We start from the raw sequence: 14,782 nt of genomic DNA on the forward strand, positions 1-14,782 counted from the left end.
AGAAGTTGGAAATGGTCAGTTGTGACTAATGATGGTGCTAAGGCAACTACAAAAAGAATGTAAAATAGTCATTTGATTTAGCAACAAAATGATGATTTATGACCTTGGCAAAGAAGTTTCAAAGTGTGGTGGGTCAGAAGGGAGAATGGAGTGCCCCAAATGAAAAATTGGTACAGTGGTGGAGGCTGGGAGTATAAACAACTCTTTTAACTGTGAAGAAGAAGAAGTGAGTACCAGCCTGGTAGTTAAGTTCACAACTACAGCTTCATTATTCCGGGAACAAGTAAACTTGACCACTAATGGAGTCAAACATTAAGTGGTGCTGGACTGCCACCACCTCCTGCTGCCCCTCCTGGCACTGCCTCTGCATTCTTGCCATGCAAGTCCGGTGTCTCATTGTGAGGCAAAGGAGACTGACACGCACCATTCCTAACAATAACAACCACAAAAGAGGGAGTCAACACCGAAAAGCTGACCACATTACTTTCTAAGGCAGCAGCGCAGAAGGAATGTGAGACAAAGTTTAAGAATGAAAGGATGAAAAGAATATACAAAAAAGTAATGACTTATAAGGATTTTTAATGAAGCATATCCACTTCTAATTTAATGAGCATCCATCCTTTAATTTTTCTAAATTGTTTTTGGGTCTGTTTCTAATGTCCTTGTGTGTGTCAGAATGGTATAGTAGCTTATTAAATGGGCTTTGAGATTAGAGAGATTAAGAACTGGCTCTAACACTCTGTGATTCTTGGAAAAATTAGCAAAGTTCTCTACCCCTCAACTTTCTCATTGGTAAACTGTGGCCAATAATAATAATACTCATTACATAAACATGCTCTGAAGATTGTTACATAATGTAAGGAAAGCACTTATCACCATGTCAATCACATACAAAGTATTCAATTGATGTTTACTACTACTGCTATTATTATATTTTTAAAAATTTAACCCCTCTTCATTCTGCATTAAGTAACTAGTATATCTAAATAAGTTTTGTTCAACAATAAATGATGAGGGGCTATCAATTTATGATATGTAAACTAAACCTTTATACTTATATTCCAATGTATAATAATATGGGCATCATTAATTAAGAATAACAAAATGCGAAAGAGAAAAAAAGAAAAAAAAATCAAGTTGCCTGTTTACTTTGTCCAATCAGATAATACTGTTTTTATTAACTTAAGACTCAGTTTCTACAAGTAGCCATAGCATTTATTAAGCATTCACTCATTTTTAGCACTTTCACTAAGCAAACCTATGGCCTTCTTGATTCAGATTCCAGCAATCTCAGATTTGCACGAGAGCCCGGTCTCAGCTTAAAAACGTCTTCAGCATCTTACTTTAATTATAAAATGGAAACCAAACTATTTAACAGCATCTTAGTAACAAGGTTCTTTTTCCCATTCACACTATAATTTTCTCCTGATTTGCAACAAAAAATTGTTGATGATACTAGCTAAATTATGGTTCCAACTACTAATGATGGATTCACAGCATAGTAGCATCTCATGTGGGAATTAGTTAAGTCCAACACAATTTCTTCTCCAGTGTTAGTACAGAATTCTGGTTTTTTTGGTTAATTACCAGATGACAGCTGGCTTGCATGTAAGGCATTTAAAGACCATGTCGCAGAAAAAAATACTTACTGTGTGTTTTAAAATGAGGATTACACTTACCACAGAAAGATACACTCAGGTGGTAGGGAACTGAGATAACCAGGCAAACAGCAGATTCGTGTCTTCCATTTCATGCTCACTCAGAGCCAAAAATTCACCCTGTGGACAGAGGACAGAATCAACTGATCCTCTCTCTCTCTCTCTCTCTCTCTCTCTCTCTCTCTCTCTGCCCTCCGCACACATATAATTGAATTTATTTAAGTTAAATAAACATATCATGCTACTCCACTGAAATACTTCCCAGTACACGAGATTTTTTAACATCTACGAACAAATTTTTTTACAACCATATATGAGAGTTAGATAATATTACTAAGCGCTTTTTAAAATATTTAAAACCAAATAAATCCCCAAAGAATTTGGCGGAGCTATTGCCCAAACTACGACTTATGTTAGGAGCATAACAATGATAACAGAAGGTAAGTTATGGGGCCAGAATATCCAGACCAGTTATTTGCCGAGGCCCTCCCACTACAGCTGTGTTGTGCAACCAAAATCTGGAAACGTCTGCCTTTTTCTGATATGGGAGTGGAAGAGCATGGGAAGTGTTGTTACAAAGCTGTGTGACCATATTGAATGTACTAACTGGTGCTACATGTGCTGAAATTTATCTTGGTAACTGAGATAAAAGTATTTTCTGAGTAAACACAACAGCAGAATTCCCCTACCACCACAGCTTCAAAAGATATCCTAATGGGACTTTCCTGGTGGCGCAGTGGTTAAGAATCCGCCTGGCAATGCAGGGGACACGGGTTCAATCCCCGGTCCGAGAAGGTCCCACATTCTGTGGAGCAACTAAGCCTGTGCGCCACAACTACTGAGCCCACATGTCACAACTAGTGAAGCCCATGCGCCTAGAGCCCGTGCTCCACAACAAAGAGAAGCCAACCCAATGAGAAGCCCGTGTATCGCAACGAAGAATAGCCCCCACTCGCTGAAACTAGAGAAAGCCCTTGTGCAGCAATGAAGACCCAACACAGCCAAAAATAAATAAATTTATTAAAAAAAAAAAAGATATCCTAACATATCCTTCACGTGGTAAACCAGTATTTTTTTTTTTTCTGGGAGCAATTTTCTTAGTCTATATAGATATACCACAGATAAATAAGTGGTGTATTGGGCTCTACAGATTAATACTTAAAATTGAAAAATGAGTACTTTTTCCTTCCTGAGGATGGACTCACTATATGGTCATATATGGATAGATTCATTGATTTCTATGTAAGTAAAATAAAAATGGAGCATGTATTTAAGGCAAAATGGAGAAATACATTCTCCTTTTCCGCCTAGGCCTATACTGACTTGTTATCTTCACAGGTCCACTATTTCTTTTTTGCTATTGTTTTATATATTTAACACAGTGTTGCAAACATTTGTTTGAGGAAAATGTGTAGACTAAGATTCAAAACAACGGAGAAGGGAAGGAAGGTAGGAAAAAAGGAAAGAAAGAAGGAAGGAAGAAAGGGAGGAAAAAAGGAAGAGAGGGAGGAGGGAGCAATTAAAGTACACTAGTGAACTTATGAAAGTTGTAATAAACTGGCAGTGTGTTAAAGTCATATGGTTATATATATATATATATATATTTTGTGTGTGTGTGTGTGTGTGTGTGTGTGTGTGTGTGGTATGCGGGCTTCTCACTCTTGTGGTCTCTCCCGTTGCGGAGCACAGGCTCCGGACGCACAGGCTCAGCGGCCATGGCTCATGGGCCCAGCCGCTCCGCGGCATGTGGGATCCTCCCAGACCAGGGCATGAACCCGCGTCCCCTGCATCGGCAGGCGGACTCTCAACCACTGCGCCACCAGGGAAGCCCCCTGTATGGTTATATTTTAAAGGAAGCCAAAAAATTTAAAAAGAATGACAAATTAAGTCAAATAATGAAAAGCACTGAATTTTGTCTCTGTGTGTGTAGAAACTAAAACACTTACTAGAGTAATTATCTTAGAATCTCAGAGTTGAGGGGTGTTTTTTTGTTTTTTACTTTGTAAGATATTTGCCTCCCTTGCAGTGATATATGGAGTATAATAAAAATCAGTGTTGGACAGTAAATAGCCCTAAGTTCAGAGTGCTATTAGTAACTTAGGTAACTATTAAATTACAAGTGCATGGGACTACTCATGCATTTCCAATTCTGATGTTAAGGCTGAATTATGATGAATCAGGTTTTAACTGGGCATTTTTAAAATAAAGCACTAAAGTCTTTATAGATAGTACAAAGAATCCTACACCCAAGGGAGTTCTAAAATTATACATGTCATTTAATCCAAAAAAGGGCATACTCTTTGGACCCCATCCCCCCAAAAGGAAAGAAAGATATAAAGGAAGAAAGAATGGAGGCAAGGAAGAAAGGGAAGAAGGAAGGATGAAGGGAGGGAGGGAGGGTAGGAGGAATTAAATTAGAAATATCTTTAAGAGTACACATCCCTAGGAACTTTACTGAAAATTCTGAAAAACTGAATAAAGTGCATTCTGTATACCATCAATGACATTATACCTCTTACCGACCTTCAAATAAAGTTGTAATCAATAAGAAATAATTGAATATTTATTTGAATAGTGATTTATTTAAATACTGCATGTGCACGGATTCTCTCATTTGAGTTTTTTTTTTTTTTTTTTTTTTTAATTTTTAAGAGACGGGGTCTCGCTATGTTGCCCAGGCTGGAGTGCAGTGGCTATTCACAGGCGCGATCCCACTACTGATCAGCACGGGAGTTTTGACCTGCTCCGTTTCCGACCTGGGCCGGTTCACCCCTCCTTAGGCAACCTGGTGGTCCCCCGCTCCCGGGAGGTCACCATATTGATGCCGAACTTAGTGCGGACACCCGATCGGCATAGCGCACTACAGCCCAGAACTCCTGGGCTCAAGCGATCCTCCTGCCTCAGCCTCCCGAGTAGCTGGGACTACAGGCACGCGCCACCGCGCCCGGCTATCATTTGAGTTTTTTTAAAAAGATTTGAGCTCATATTACTTTACCCAATTATATAGAGGAAATTGTGTTTCAGAAAGTTAATTCACCAAAGGTTATATCATTTGGGGGAGTGTGTTGGGGGAGGGGTGGGTCTCTGATTACAAAGCTCTTCACCTCGTACCATGTCGAAATCTCATTATTTGTAAATCATTTCTAGGATCTATTTCAGAGAAGACTGGAAGTCTAGATTTCATAGGAACATGTCAGGTTTTCAAGCCGGAGTTAATGGGTTAGCTGAAGGTGCGGAGAAGAGCACCTTTTACATGCCTCTGTTTCTAGTGCCGGCCCCAGCAGAAAGAAATTATGAAGGTAACAAAGAAGTGAAGCTATTTATTCCCGGACCCTGATTTTAAGTCCCATCCTATTTGGAAGAAGCGAATGTGTTCTCCCTTTTTCCAAGTTCTTTCCTTAGTCCTTTCTCTCCTCTTCCACTAGCCCCCTTTCCAGAGGCCAAGGAGGAGGAGACGACAAAGGAGTGAACCAAGAGTCACAGGACTCGCTTGACTCAGATTCCACTTGGCTTTTTGGGATCTGCCTGTCCTCAGGCCTCCCTCATCTGCTCTGCTTCTGTCTACCAGGTCAGAGCTCCTTGCCCTACAGGGGCAGGCTGGAATCTTCCTAGTGCTCAGTTGAGTTATAGTGATGCTCTGAAATTCTGTATGTAGCTTCTAGGTCTGGATTTGAGAGAGGAAGTAGCAGAGGCTAATTTAAACCAACAGTTTGCACTGTGCTCGCCGGTCTAACATTATAGGGCTGCTCATTTATCTCTGGCTCCTGGTTCAAAATTCAAAAGAAGAGTTGACTAGACATTTCCAGATTCCTAAAATAGTCTTTTTATTGTCGTTATTGCTACTAAGAAAGCAGGATATTCGGTACACCAAAGAGAATAAATTAATAAAATTTGATCCCCTTAAAGACTCTAATACAATTTTAAGAAGGTTAAAAAAAATGTTATGTTTTCAATTTTCTCTAGTGACTTTAATAACAAAATGGGAAGATTTCCAAGCCTTGCTTTTGGGAACATAAAAATCAAAGGCAGTAATAAAAAAAAGTGGATAATTTCATAAGTTTTGCAGCTTGACAGTATTGCTTTAAAAACTGCAAATCTTTGACACATTATGGTTTAAGAATATGCTTTCACATGTCTAATTGCTAGCTGATAGAAAGACATGAATCTGCTCTGAATGCAAAGTTTCCATCTGGCTAGCTGATTGCTTCAATGTGAGTTTGCTAATAATGAATTTTATTTTTTAAAATGAACATTTTAAATGAAGATATGAAAATGTGCATTTCTTTTTTTCTGAAGGCTGTAATGTGGTTATATCGTCAAATCACCTAATCCCAGATTCCTTACCCTAGATCAGTCTCCCTGGTCAGGTACTCTCACTGCATCCTCTGCTCCTCATTTATAGCTGTTATTGCAGGAGCAGTTAGGAAGTTATTGGTGTAACCATGGTTGATAGACTGCATCCCTCCATAGGCTGTAGACTCTATGAATAGAGGGATCACATTTGTTTTGTTCATCATATTTCTGCTGTCCAGCAAAGAGCTCAATACGTAACAAGTAGATAGACTTCAACCAAAAACAGCATATCATGTATGTAATGCAGATACAGATATTAGAACCAGCTATATTTAAGCCAGACATTAAGAAATTTGTAAGTTTGGAGAATTTAATCCATTTACGTTTAAATTATTGATAGGAAGGGACTTAATATTGATAGGTAGGGACTTAATACTATTGCCATTTCGTTAACTGTTTTGTAGATCCTTTGTTTTCTGCTGCCTCTCTTGCTGTCTTTCTTTGTGCATTGATGACTTTCTGTCGCTGTATGTTCCAACTCCTTTATCATAATCTTTCTTGTTTCTATCACAGGGTTTTTTCTGTGGTCACCATGAGACTTACACAAAATATCTCACAACATCTTATTTTAAGCTGGTAACTTCAATAGCACCCAGAACCTTTTACTTCTCGCCACCCCTCACATTTTAGGTTATTGATGTTATAATTTACATCTTTTTTATATTGTGTATCCAATAATAAATTATTGTAGTCATGGTTATTTTTAACACGTTTGTTTTTTTAATTTTTAATCTAGAGTTGTGATTTACATACCACTATTACAATATTAGAAAATCTGACCTTATATATTTATCTTTACTGATGAGTTTTGCATGTTCATGTTTTTACGATGCTAATAAGCATCCTTTTATTTCAGCTGGGTGTGGGGTCTCTAGTCAGACATGGTTACTCCCTTTGCTCTGAGGGCACAGGGTGGGTGTGTTGTCTGGGCTCCCCAGTCAGATGGAGTTGCTGTCCAGATGCCCAGGTTGGGTAGGGCCACAGGCTATGCTCCATAATTGGAAGGGGTCACTGATGGACTCCCTGCCTGGAAAAGGCTTCAGGCTGTGTCCATCAAACCAGCAGGCCACATGCTGGGCTCTGCTGCTGGGTGGGATGGTAGAATGGGCTCCGTGGCTGGATGGTACTGCAAGCTGGGCTCTGAGGCTGCTCAGGGTCATTGTTTTACATTGTTTTACTGGTTATACAAGGCCAGAGGCTATGCTCAACAGTTGGGCACAGTTGCTGGCTTGGCTTCCAGCCCAAGTGGTCCTTAGGATGTGCTCCCCAGCCCCTGGGCATCTGTGCCCATGCTTCCTGTAGGGCAGAATTGGAGACTATGTTCATCATTTGAGTGGAAGTACAAATTTGCTCCCCAACTTGGGCAGACACTGTTGGGGAGAATGTAAATTGGTACAGCTGCCATGGAAAACAGTATAGGGGTTCCTCAAAAAATTAAAAATAGAACTACCATATGATCTAGCTATTCCACTTCTAAGTATAAATCCAAAGGAAATATCCTGAAGAGAGATCTGTACCCTTATGTTCATTGGAGCATTATTTACAATAGCCAAGACACAGAAATAGCCTATGTGTCTGTAAATGGGTGAATGAATAAAGAAAATGTAGTATGTATGTATGTGTACACACACACACACACACACACACACACACAGGAATATTATTCAGCCACGAGAAAGAAGGAAATCCTGCAATTTGCAACAACTTGATGAATTTTCAGGGAATTATGCTAACTGAAATAAATCAGATGGAGAAAAATATACTGTTTGATCTTACTTACATAAAAAAATCTAAAAAAACACAAAAAACAAAAACCCCAAACTCATAGAAACAGAGATTTGATTGGTAGTTACTGGGGGCAGGGGTGGGGGCAGTGGTAGATAATGGGTGATAATAGTCAAGGGGTACAAACTTCCAGTTATAAGATAAATAAGTTCTGGGGATCTAATGCAAAGCGTGGTGACTATAGTTAACAATACTGTATTATATACTTGAAAGCTGCTAAAAGTTCTCATCACAAAAAAATAAATAAATAATAGGTAACTATGTGAGGTGATGTATGTGTTGATTAACCTTACTGTGGCAATCATTTCACAATACACATGTGTATCAAGTCATCACATTGTACACCTCAAACTTACAAAAAGTTATATGTCAATTATATCTCAATAAAGCTGGGAAGCAAACATTTGCAAGAATGTAAAACATCGCCACTCTTCTCACTACTTTTTTTATTTTTTATTATTCTGGATAACATGTTTACTTTTCATAGTAATAGATAAATTATGCTAACCAAAGAAAATCCAAGTCAAGCTTGTAGCAAAGTGCCTGGAACATAGTAAGTGCTCAATTAATTACTTATTAGTATCATCATTAATAAAATTAGTACTATATGCTTATTGCATTCATAACACAAATGTGAAAGCCTGCTATCCAAATAGTGTCCAAAGCTATGTGTTTTGCCAGTCTTACCTCTAGCCCCTCTTTCCCACGCTATGCCCCATCCACAGAAAATTGTTTGAGATTGCTCTAGAACACCATGTCCACGTGAACTTCTCACCTTTGCATATGACATTTGCTCTGTCTGCAAGGCTCTCCTTTTCCTAGTCTCCTTAGCACACTCAGTCCTGACTTCAAGGCTTCCACGTCCAAGTTCATCTCAATCTCATGGCACTTTGTCCATAGTACTTTTAGCACATTTTGCTTCATATTTTTATCTTAATGACTTTTACCCCTTTCAAGCTTCTAGAGCATAGTCAGCATATAACAGGCAAAAATGCTTACTGTGAGAATGTGTGAATGCAAATGAGCAGGTTGTTTGCTTTTAGTATAATATGGATTTTTCATGTAGTGCTGTAAAGTCATTTCAATTTTCTTTTCAGGATTGTAGGGCTCTGTTTACTAAGGGTGATTACTGATATTGTTAAATATATGGGTCCTATTACCTGCCAAACCTCACCAGGTATAGATGTGCCACTGTCTTTGTGTTTTCCAACATTTGCTGCTAGGACTGGCTTTCTCAAACACACAAATTAATTTAGTTGGAGAAGCTTTTCTCACAGACTATCCAGGGACAAGAGGTCACTCTCTGGGTACCCTGAGAAGGCCCTTGTTGACTCTCAGCCCAAATTCTTAGTGAAGGTCACAGCCTTTAGGACCTAGCCTGTCTGCCCAGACAAGATAGGACTGGCTTTCATGTAGTATGGTAGAGAAGGGAAAAAATTCAGAAAGAATTAAATGGTGCATGTGGTATACTTATTTCTTAGTGGCTATGAATTCCTTAATCTCAGTTCAGGTTTATTGAGTCTTTCTTAGGCATAAAAGTTGGGGATATTGAAAGCCACAAAGTTGCTAAGCGTTATAACAGGATCCTTAGGATAGGGTATATTTGCTAGGCTTCCAATGATGGATGTCTTATTTCTCTTCTTGGTAACATCCAGTCGAAATTGATATTGGAGGGTGGAGGGGTTAGGGTACCAGTTAAGCAATGTTTATGGTCTACATTACTATTACCAACTGTCCCAGTTTATCCAAAACTGAAGGATTTCCTGGGATGTGGGGACTGTCAGTGCTAAAAACTGGGAATGTACTGGGCAAATCGGAAAGGGTTGGTCTCTCTAGCTGATTTGTTTATGTCATGCTTAGAGAGCTTTAGCAACCAGGAGTACACTATTTTATTCATCCTAATACCACCTGAGTTCTATCAGTGAAATGAGAAGCTATTGTTATGAGATGGGTTTTGACTAACTATATCTACATTTATTTATACTTTGCTTCTTGGGAGATGCATAATGCTTAGTGGCCTTGATTATGAAACTAATTTCTGCATCCATATGCCAGCTCTACCATTTATTTGCTGAGTACCCTTGGGAAATTTATTTAACTTCTCTGTGCCTCAGTTTCCTCTTGTGTAAAGTTTCTAATTCTAAAACCTATATTATTGACTTGTTATTGAGATTAAATTGGGTAACTTATATCCTTAAAATAGTGTTGATTATTGTTATTGCTGTTATCATTGTAACTATTACTACTATTAATCAGCTATTAATTATTCAATTACTCAATTCCCTTATCTGTAAAATGGAGATAATATCTCACATGGTTGATGTGAGGATTAAAAGGGAAGAGATAATATATGGAAAGTGCTTAGCACAGTAGCAAAATATAGGCTCTCAAGATTTTACTAAGTGTCAGTATTACTATTATTATTATTAGTTTGCCTTATTCTAGTTCCAAAGGTAGAAAACAGCACTCCGAATTACAAGCAAATGCTTTGGATTCTTGGGAAGCTTTCCATTTTCTAAGTTAATGTTTCTTGTGATATTTCCTTCATGTTTTGGCTCCAGGACCTAATAAACTATCTCATAATGACATCCTTCCCAGATGGTGATACAGCTGAGACAAGTTACTTGGGTATCCCTAGGATGACTTCCCATCAAGTCATCGGACCGCTGCTTTATTTCTAGTATGTGGTTGTCAGGGTCCCAGAAAATTGAGGCAAGTGAATGTCTGATAACTGCCTTGTTTTTGCCACCCTTCCCAAAATTCTTAGTTCTTACAATTCAAGGAGTGCTTAGCCTTACTTTTTCTCCTAAACCTCCAAAGACATATTAGAGTAGATGTACATACATAAAATGCTTGTTGGGAGAGGAAATTAAAAACTGGAAACCTTTTTTAAAATCAAACATTTCTGACTATTAACAAGTGCAAGTGTCACGTTTGAGTTGAGGAAGGAAGAAAGGGAGCGGAAAGGAGATAGAAATTGTAAACCAATTGGGAGAGCTTAGCTAAACAATTAAGACCCCGGGGAACACATTATTAAGCATACATTCCAAGCCTGTAATGTGACTGTAGATTCTTTATGTCTCAGTATGGCATGACAGGTCACAGGCTTTGTAGCTCAGGAGGAAAAAAAAAATTAAAAAAACACAAAAGGCTGGTGTAAGTATTTAAGTTATAACACCAGGGCTTACATAAATACAAATCAATCTTAAAACAACATTTGATATCCTCAGTCCTATGAACAAGGTAAGCATATCCAGCCTTTAAAGTCTCCGAAAAGGTGTGGGATCAAGTAAAGGAATGTCTGTGCTTACATGAACTCATTGTACAGTAGAAGGATTTAAAAGTAGTTCTCGGGGCTTCCCTGGTGGCGCAGTGGTTGAGAGTCCACCTGCCGATGCAGGGGACACGGGTTCGTGCCCCGGTCCGGGAAGATCCCACATGCCGCGGAGCGGCTGGGCCCGTGAGCCATGGCCGCTAAGCCTGCGCGCCCGGAGCCTGTGCTCCGCAACGGAAGAGGCCACAACAGTGAGAGGCCCGAGTACCACACACACACACATACACAAAAGTAATTCTATCTCTAAGAAATTGTGAGAACTTGCCAAAGAGAGAAATCACAGATACTTTCAGGTGGTCTGAGCCCTGACTCTTACAAATATGTTTGGATGCTCAGTTCATTGACATCCTATGGTTGGATTTGGAGAGCTCTTGCACAAAACCAAAGGAGTGCAGCCAATATGTGCAATGGGATCCGTTTTATTCCATTTTTGTCCATCTCTATAATTCAGCCCTGTATAAAGTGACAAAAAAAAAAAAGCCCTGAAAGGCTCAGCTGTTCTATAGCTTGTAATGTGATAGGGAAGAGTACCCGTGAGCACACGCAGCATATGCCAAATGAAAACCAATACACGTAAGTGGCAGGGATGCTGGGCAAAAAATCATGGGCAGGCACATTTCATACAGGGATGGCATTAGCCTTTCTTAATGCCGGGGAAGACGGAGAAGATTTTCAAGATTTTAGAAGGTACGTAGACCCACTGTCTGAGTGAGAACTGAATATGCTTTAGGGGTTCATTGAAGTGTTTCTATGAAAGTAATTTTATGAATAAAAGATGATTAGTGGAATTCATTACGAGTTCAGAAAGTCACTGTTTTTCAGGGCGTGTTCAGGAAGTCATAGTAAAATGAGCACATACACTAAGCAGGCAAATAGAAAACATGGGTTTCTCTTTCTGGGAAGCTGGGGGTATTTTCTAGGAGAGGAGTTACTTTTCACCTTTCTACCTTACACGGAATCCATGTGAAAACGGATCGAGCCATGCTGCATCAATGCCTCATCCATTATGTCACTTCCCAGCCTGTGCTTACTTTTCTCTTAGTTTCTCTGAAGCCTTACCATGTTGACGCATTACAGAACTCATGCTCTTTTATAATAACTCAACTAGACTTACATAACAAACCATTTCTCAAGAACTTTCTCTTGCTATGATTCACTGGGTTTGGTTGCTTGTAGTATTTTTCTAAGATCCTCAGGCTAGTTTGTTTTTTTTTTTTAATAGTATGATTGGCCATGTTTAATGTCACAATGCATCACTATTTCACTCCTCCCACCAATGGAATAAATCAGATGTGAAAACCTGGCCAATGGGAACATCATCATCAAACAATATTTTAAAATTATTTCATGTGTTTTGGGAATGAATTAAATATCCACTGTTCAACTCATTGATCAATATTTATTACATCATTACTATATTCTTAGGCACCGCTAGTAGCTAACTGTATTTCTCTCTTTAAATTACTAAGCAATTTATTATCTGTAATATCGGTAATATTCATTTAACAAAAACTCACTCATTTCAAATAATATATTTTTATTTCCTTCCATGAGTCAGGTATTAGGCTATATGTTTTAGATACATTATTTCTAATCTTCCCCAAAGTCTCTGCAGAGTTGGAATTATTACTCTTTTTTAAATAAGTGAAGCCTTGAGACTCATAGGCACTGAGTGACACATCTAGGGTCACAAATCTAGTAGTGGGGGAGGGGTCTTCCACACCTAGACTGACGCCATAGCTCACCCCTTTACATGTTAGGGGGGTTGTCTGCCAAATCTTACTGGAAAGTCTTCATGGTCAGGGAAACGTATCTTGAAATTTCACTGACTAGTATGGAGTTTTCCGTGATTCATTCATTCAATATATTTTTACTTGGCTTTTGATTAAAGAAAGATCTTAGTTATTGATTTTAGGCAATGAATCAGCAAGGTTATGGGCTGGACAAGGAATGGAGCTAGAAAAAAGCCACAGGAAGGAAGATAATCTGAGAATAAAATCTATGTGCAAAAGATGAGAAGATCTAGACACAGGTGCTCACTGTGACTCTAGCATTTGAAAATTCTCCTTAGTTGAGAAAATTCTCCAAGGAGAAATCAAACATTCACAAAGTGACCTAGATTCTTTCTTCCTCCTGCTCTCCCTCGCTCCCTTCTTTCTTTTCTTCTTTCCACATTAATTAATTACTGATATGCAAGGTTCTATGTTTTATGCTGAGACTACAATGATGAATCCTAGAAGACGCGCATGTAAGGAGATAATTATAAAATATAATCAATCCTTTACCAGGTCCTAAGAGAGCAAAAACGGCAGTTGAAAATTGCCAAGGTAGAGAATTAAGTAAAGAGAATTAAGCAAATTATATGTGTGTGTGTGTGTGTGTGTATGTATATATCCAAAATTTTAATTATATGTATTTTTTATATATATATATACACATAATGAAGATATATATACACAGTATTTACCTTAGGAAAGAAAGTTTCTTGAGAGCATGTATGATGTATTATATTTAATGTTTTAAAATTCATCCACTGAACTTGATAATTCATCCACTGAACCCTGATAACTGATCCTTACTAAATACCTAAATCACTTTCTTTGGTAAATGCCTAAGCTGACAATTTCTTATTCTCTTCAGCTTTATTTTATCTGAGTTTTCAATTTTTTATTTATGTTGAAATTCTACTCAAGACCTCTAATAACAGCCACAATACTTGTACAATGTCTATCGCTTTTCAATTTTCAAAGTATTGTCACATAACTATCTTTTTTCCCTTTGAACAGACTGTGTTCTAACTTTTCAGGTGATTAGACAGAGGTCATTGAAGGCTCTGTGACTTCCTTATGGTCACTCAGCTGGGAAGAATTTAAAGTGAGACCCTCACATTTCATAAGTCCAAAAATTTTCCTTCTACTCTAACAGAGTAAAGCAGCAGTGTGGGCTTTGTAAACAGTCAGACCTGGAGCCACTCACAGCCAACTGTGAGTCTTTGGTAAAGTTACAATATTAGGTTTCTTAGAATTATTAATAAATTTCTTAGATATTAATCTAAGTTTCAGAGTCTTCATATTTTGAAAAGTGAATAATAACTACCTCTGAAGTGTTGCACAGATGACAGGAGATCACATGAGGGGCTAGCCCACCTAGGCTCCCCCAAATGGAAGGCATTACTATTATCAGAGCAGCAGTCCATGTGAGTTAAGGCAAATCCAGGAAGGAGTATTGTATATTTAATCTGCTCAAGGAGGCATCAAGGAAGAGATGGAAATTAAATTGGCCTTTAGAGGAAGATAAGCTTTAGGTTGGTCAAAAAGAGAATTCCAGATAGAGGAGCAGCACAAGACAAGACAGAAAAGAGAATGGTGAAAAACAGAGGCAAATTAGATGACCAGTCTGATCAGGGAATATTTATGTTGAGGAATCAAGAAATTAAGGCAAAACAGTGAAAGGAAGTTAATTGAAGGGGGCTTGGATTCTGCGTTGAGAAAACATGACTTTTACTTCGCCTTCTACCGACTTCTGAAGCAGGGGATAACACAATAGAAGTGATGTTTTTGGAAAAGAGCTCAAAATCTTAGCATATGTTGGATAGGAAGAATTTGAAACAGGAACTAGGACATAGGTGATTGCAATCACTAGTACAGATGTG

Source organism: Lagenorhynchus albirostris, chromosome 11 (genome assembly GCF_949774975.1).
Source record: "Lagenorhynchus albirostris chromosome 11, mLagAlb1.1, whole genome shotgun sequence".
Lineage (NCBI taxonomy): Eukaryota > Metazoa > Chordata > Mammalia > Artiodactyla > Delphinidae > Lagenorhynchus > Lagenorhynchus albirostris.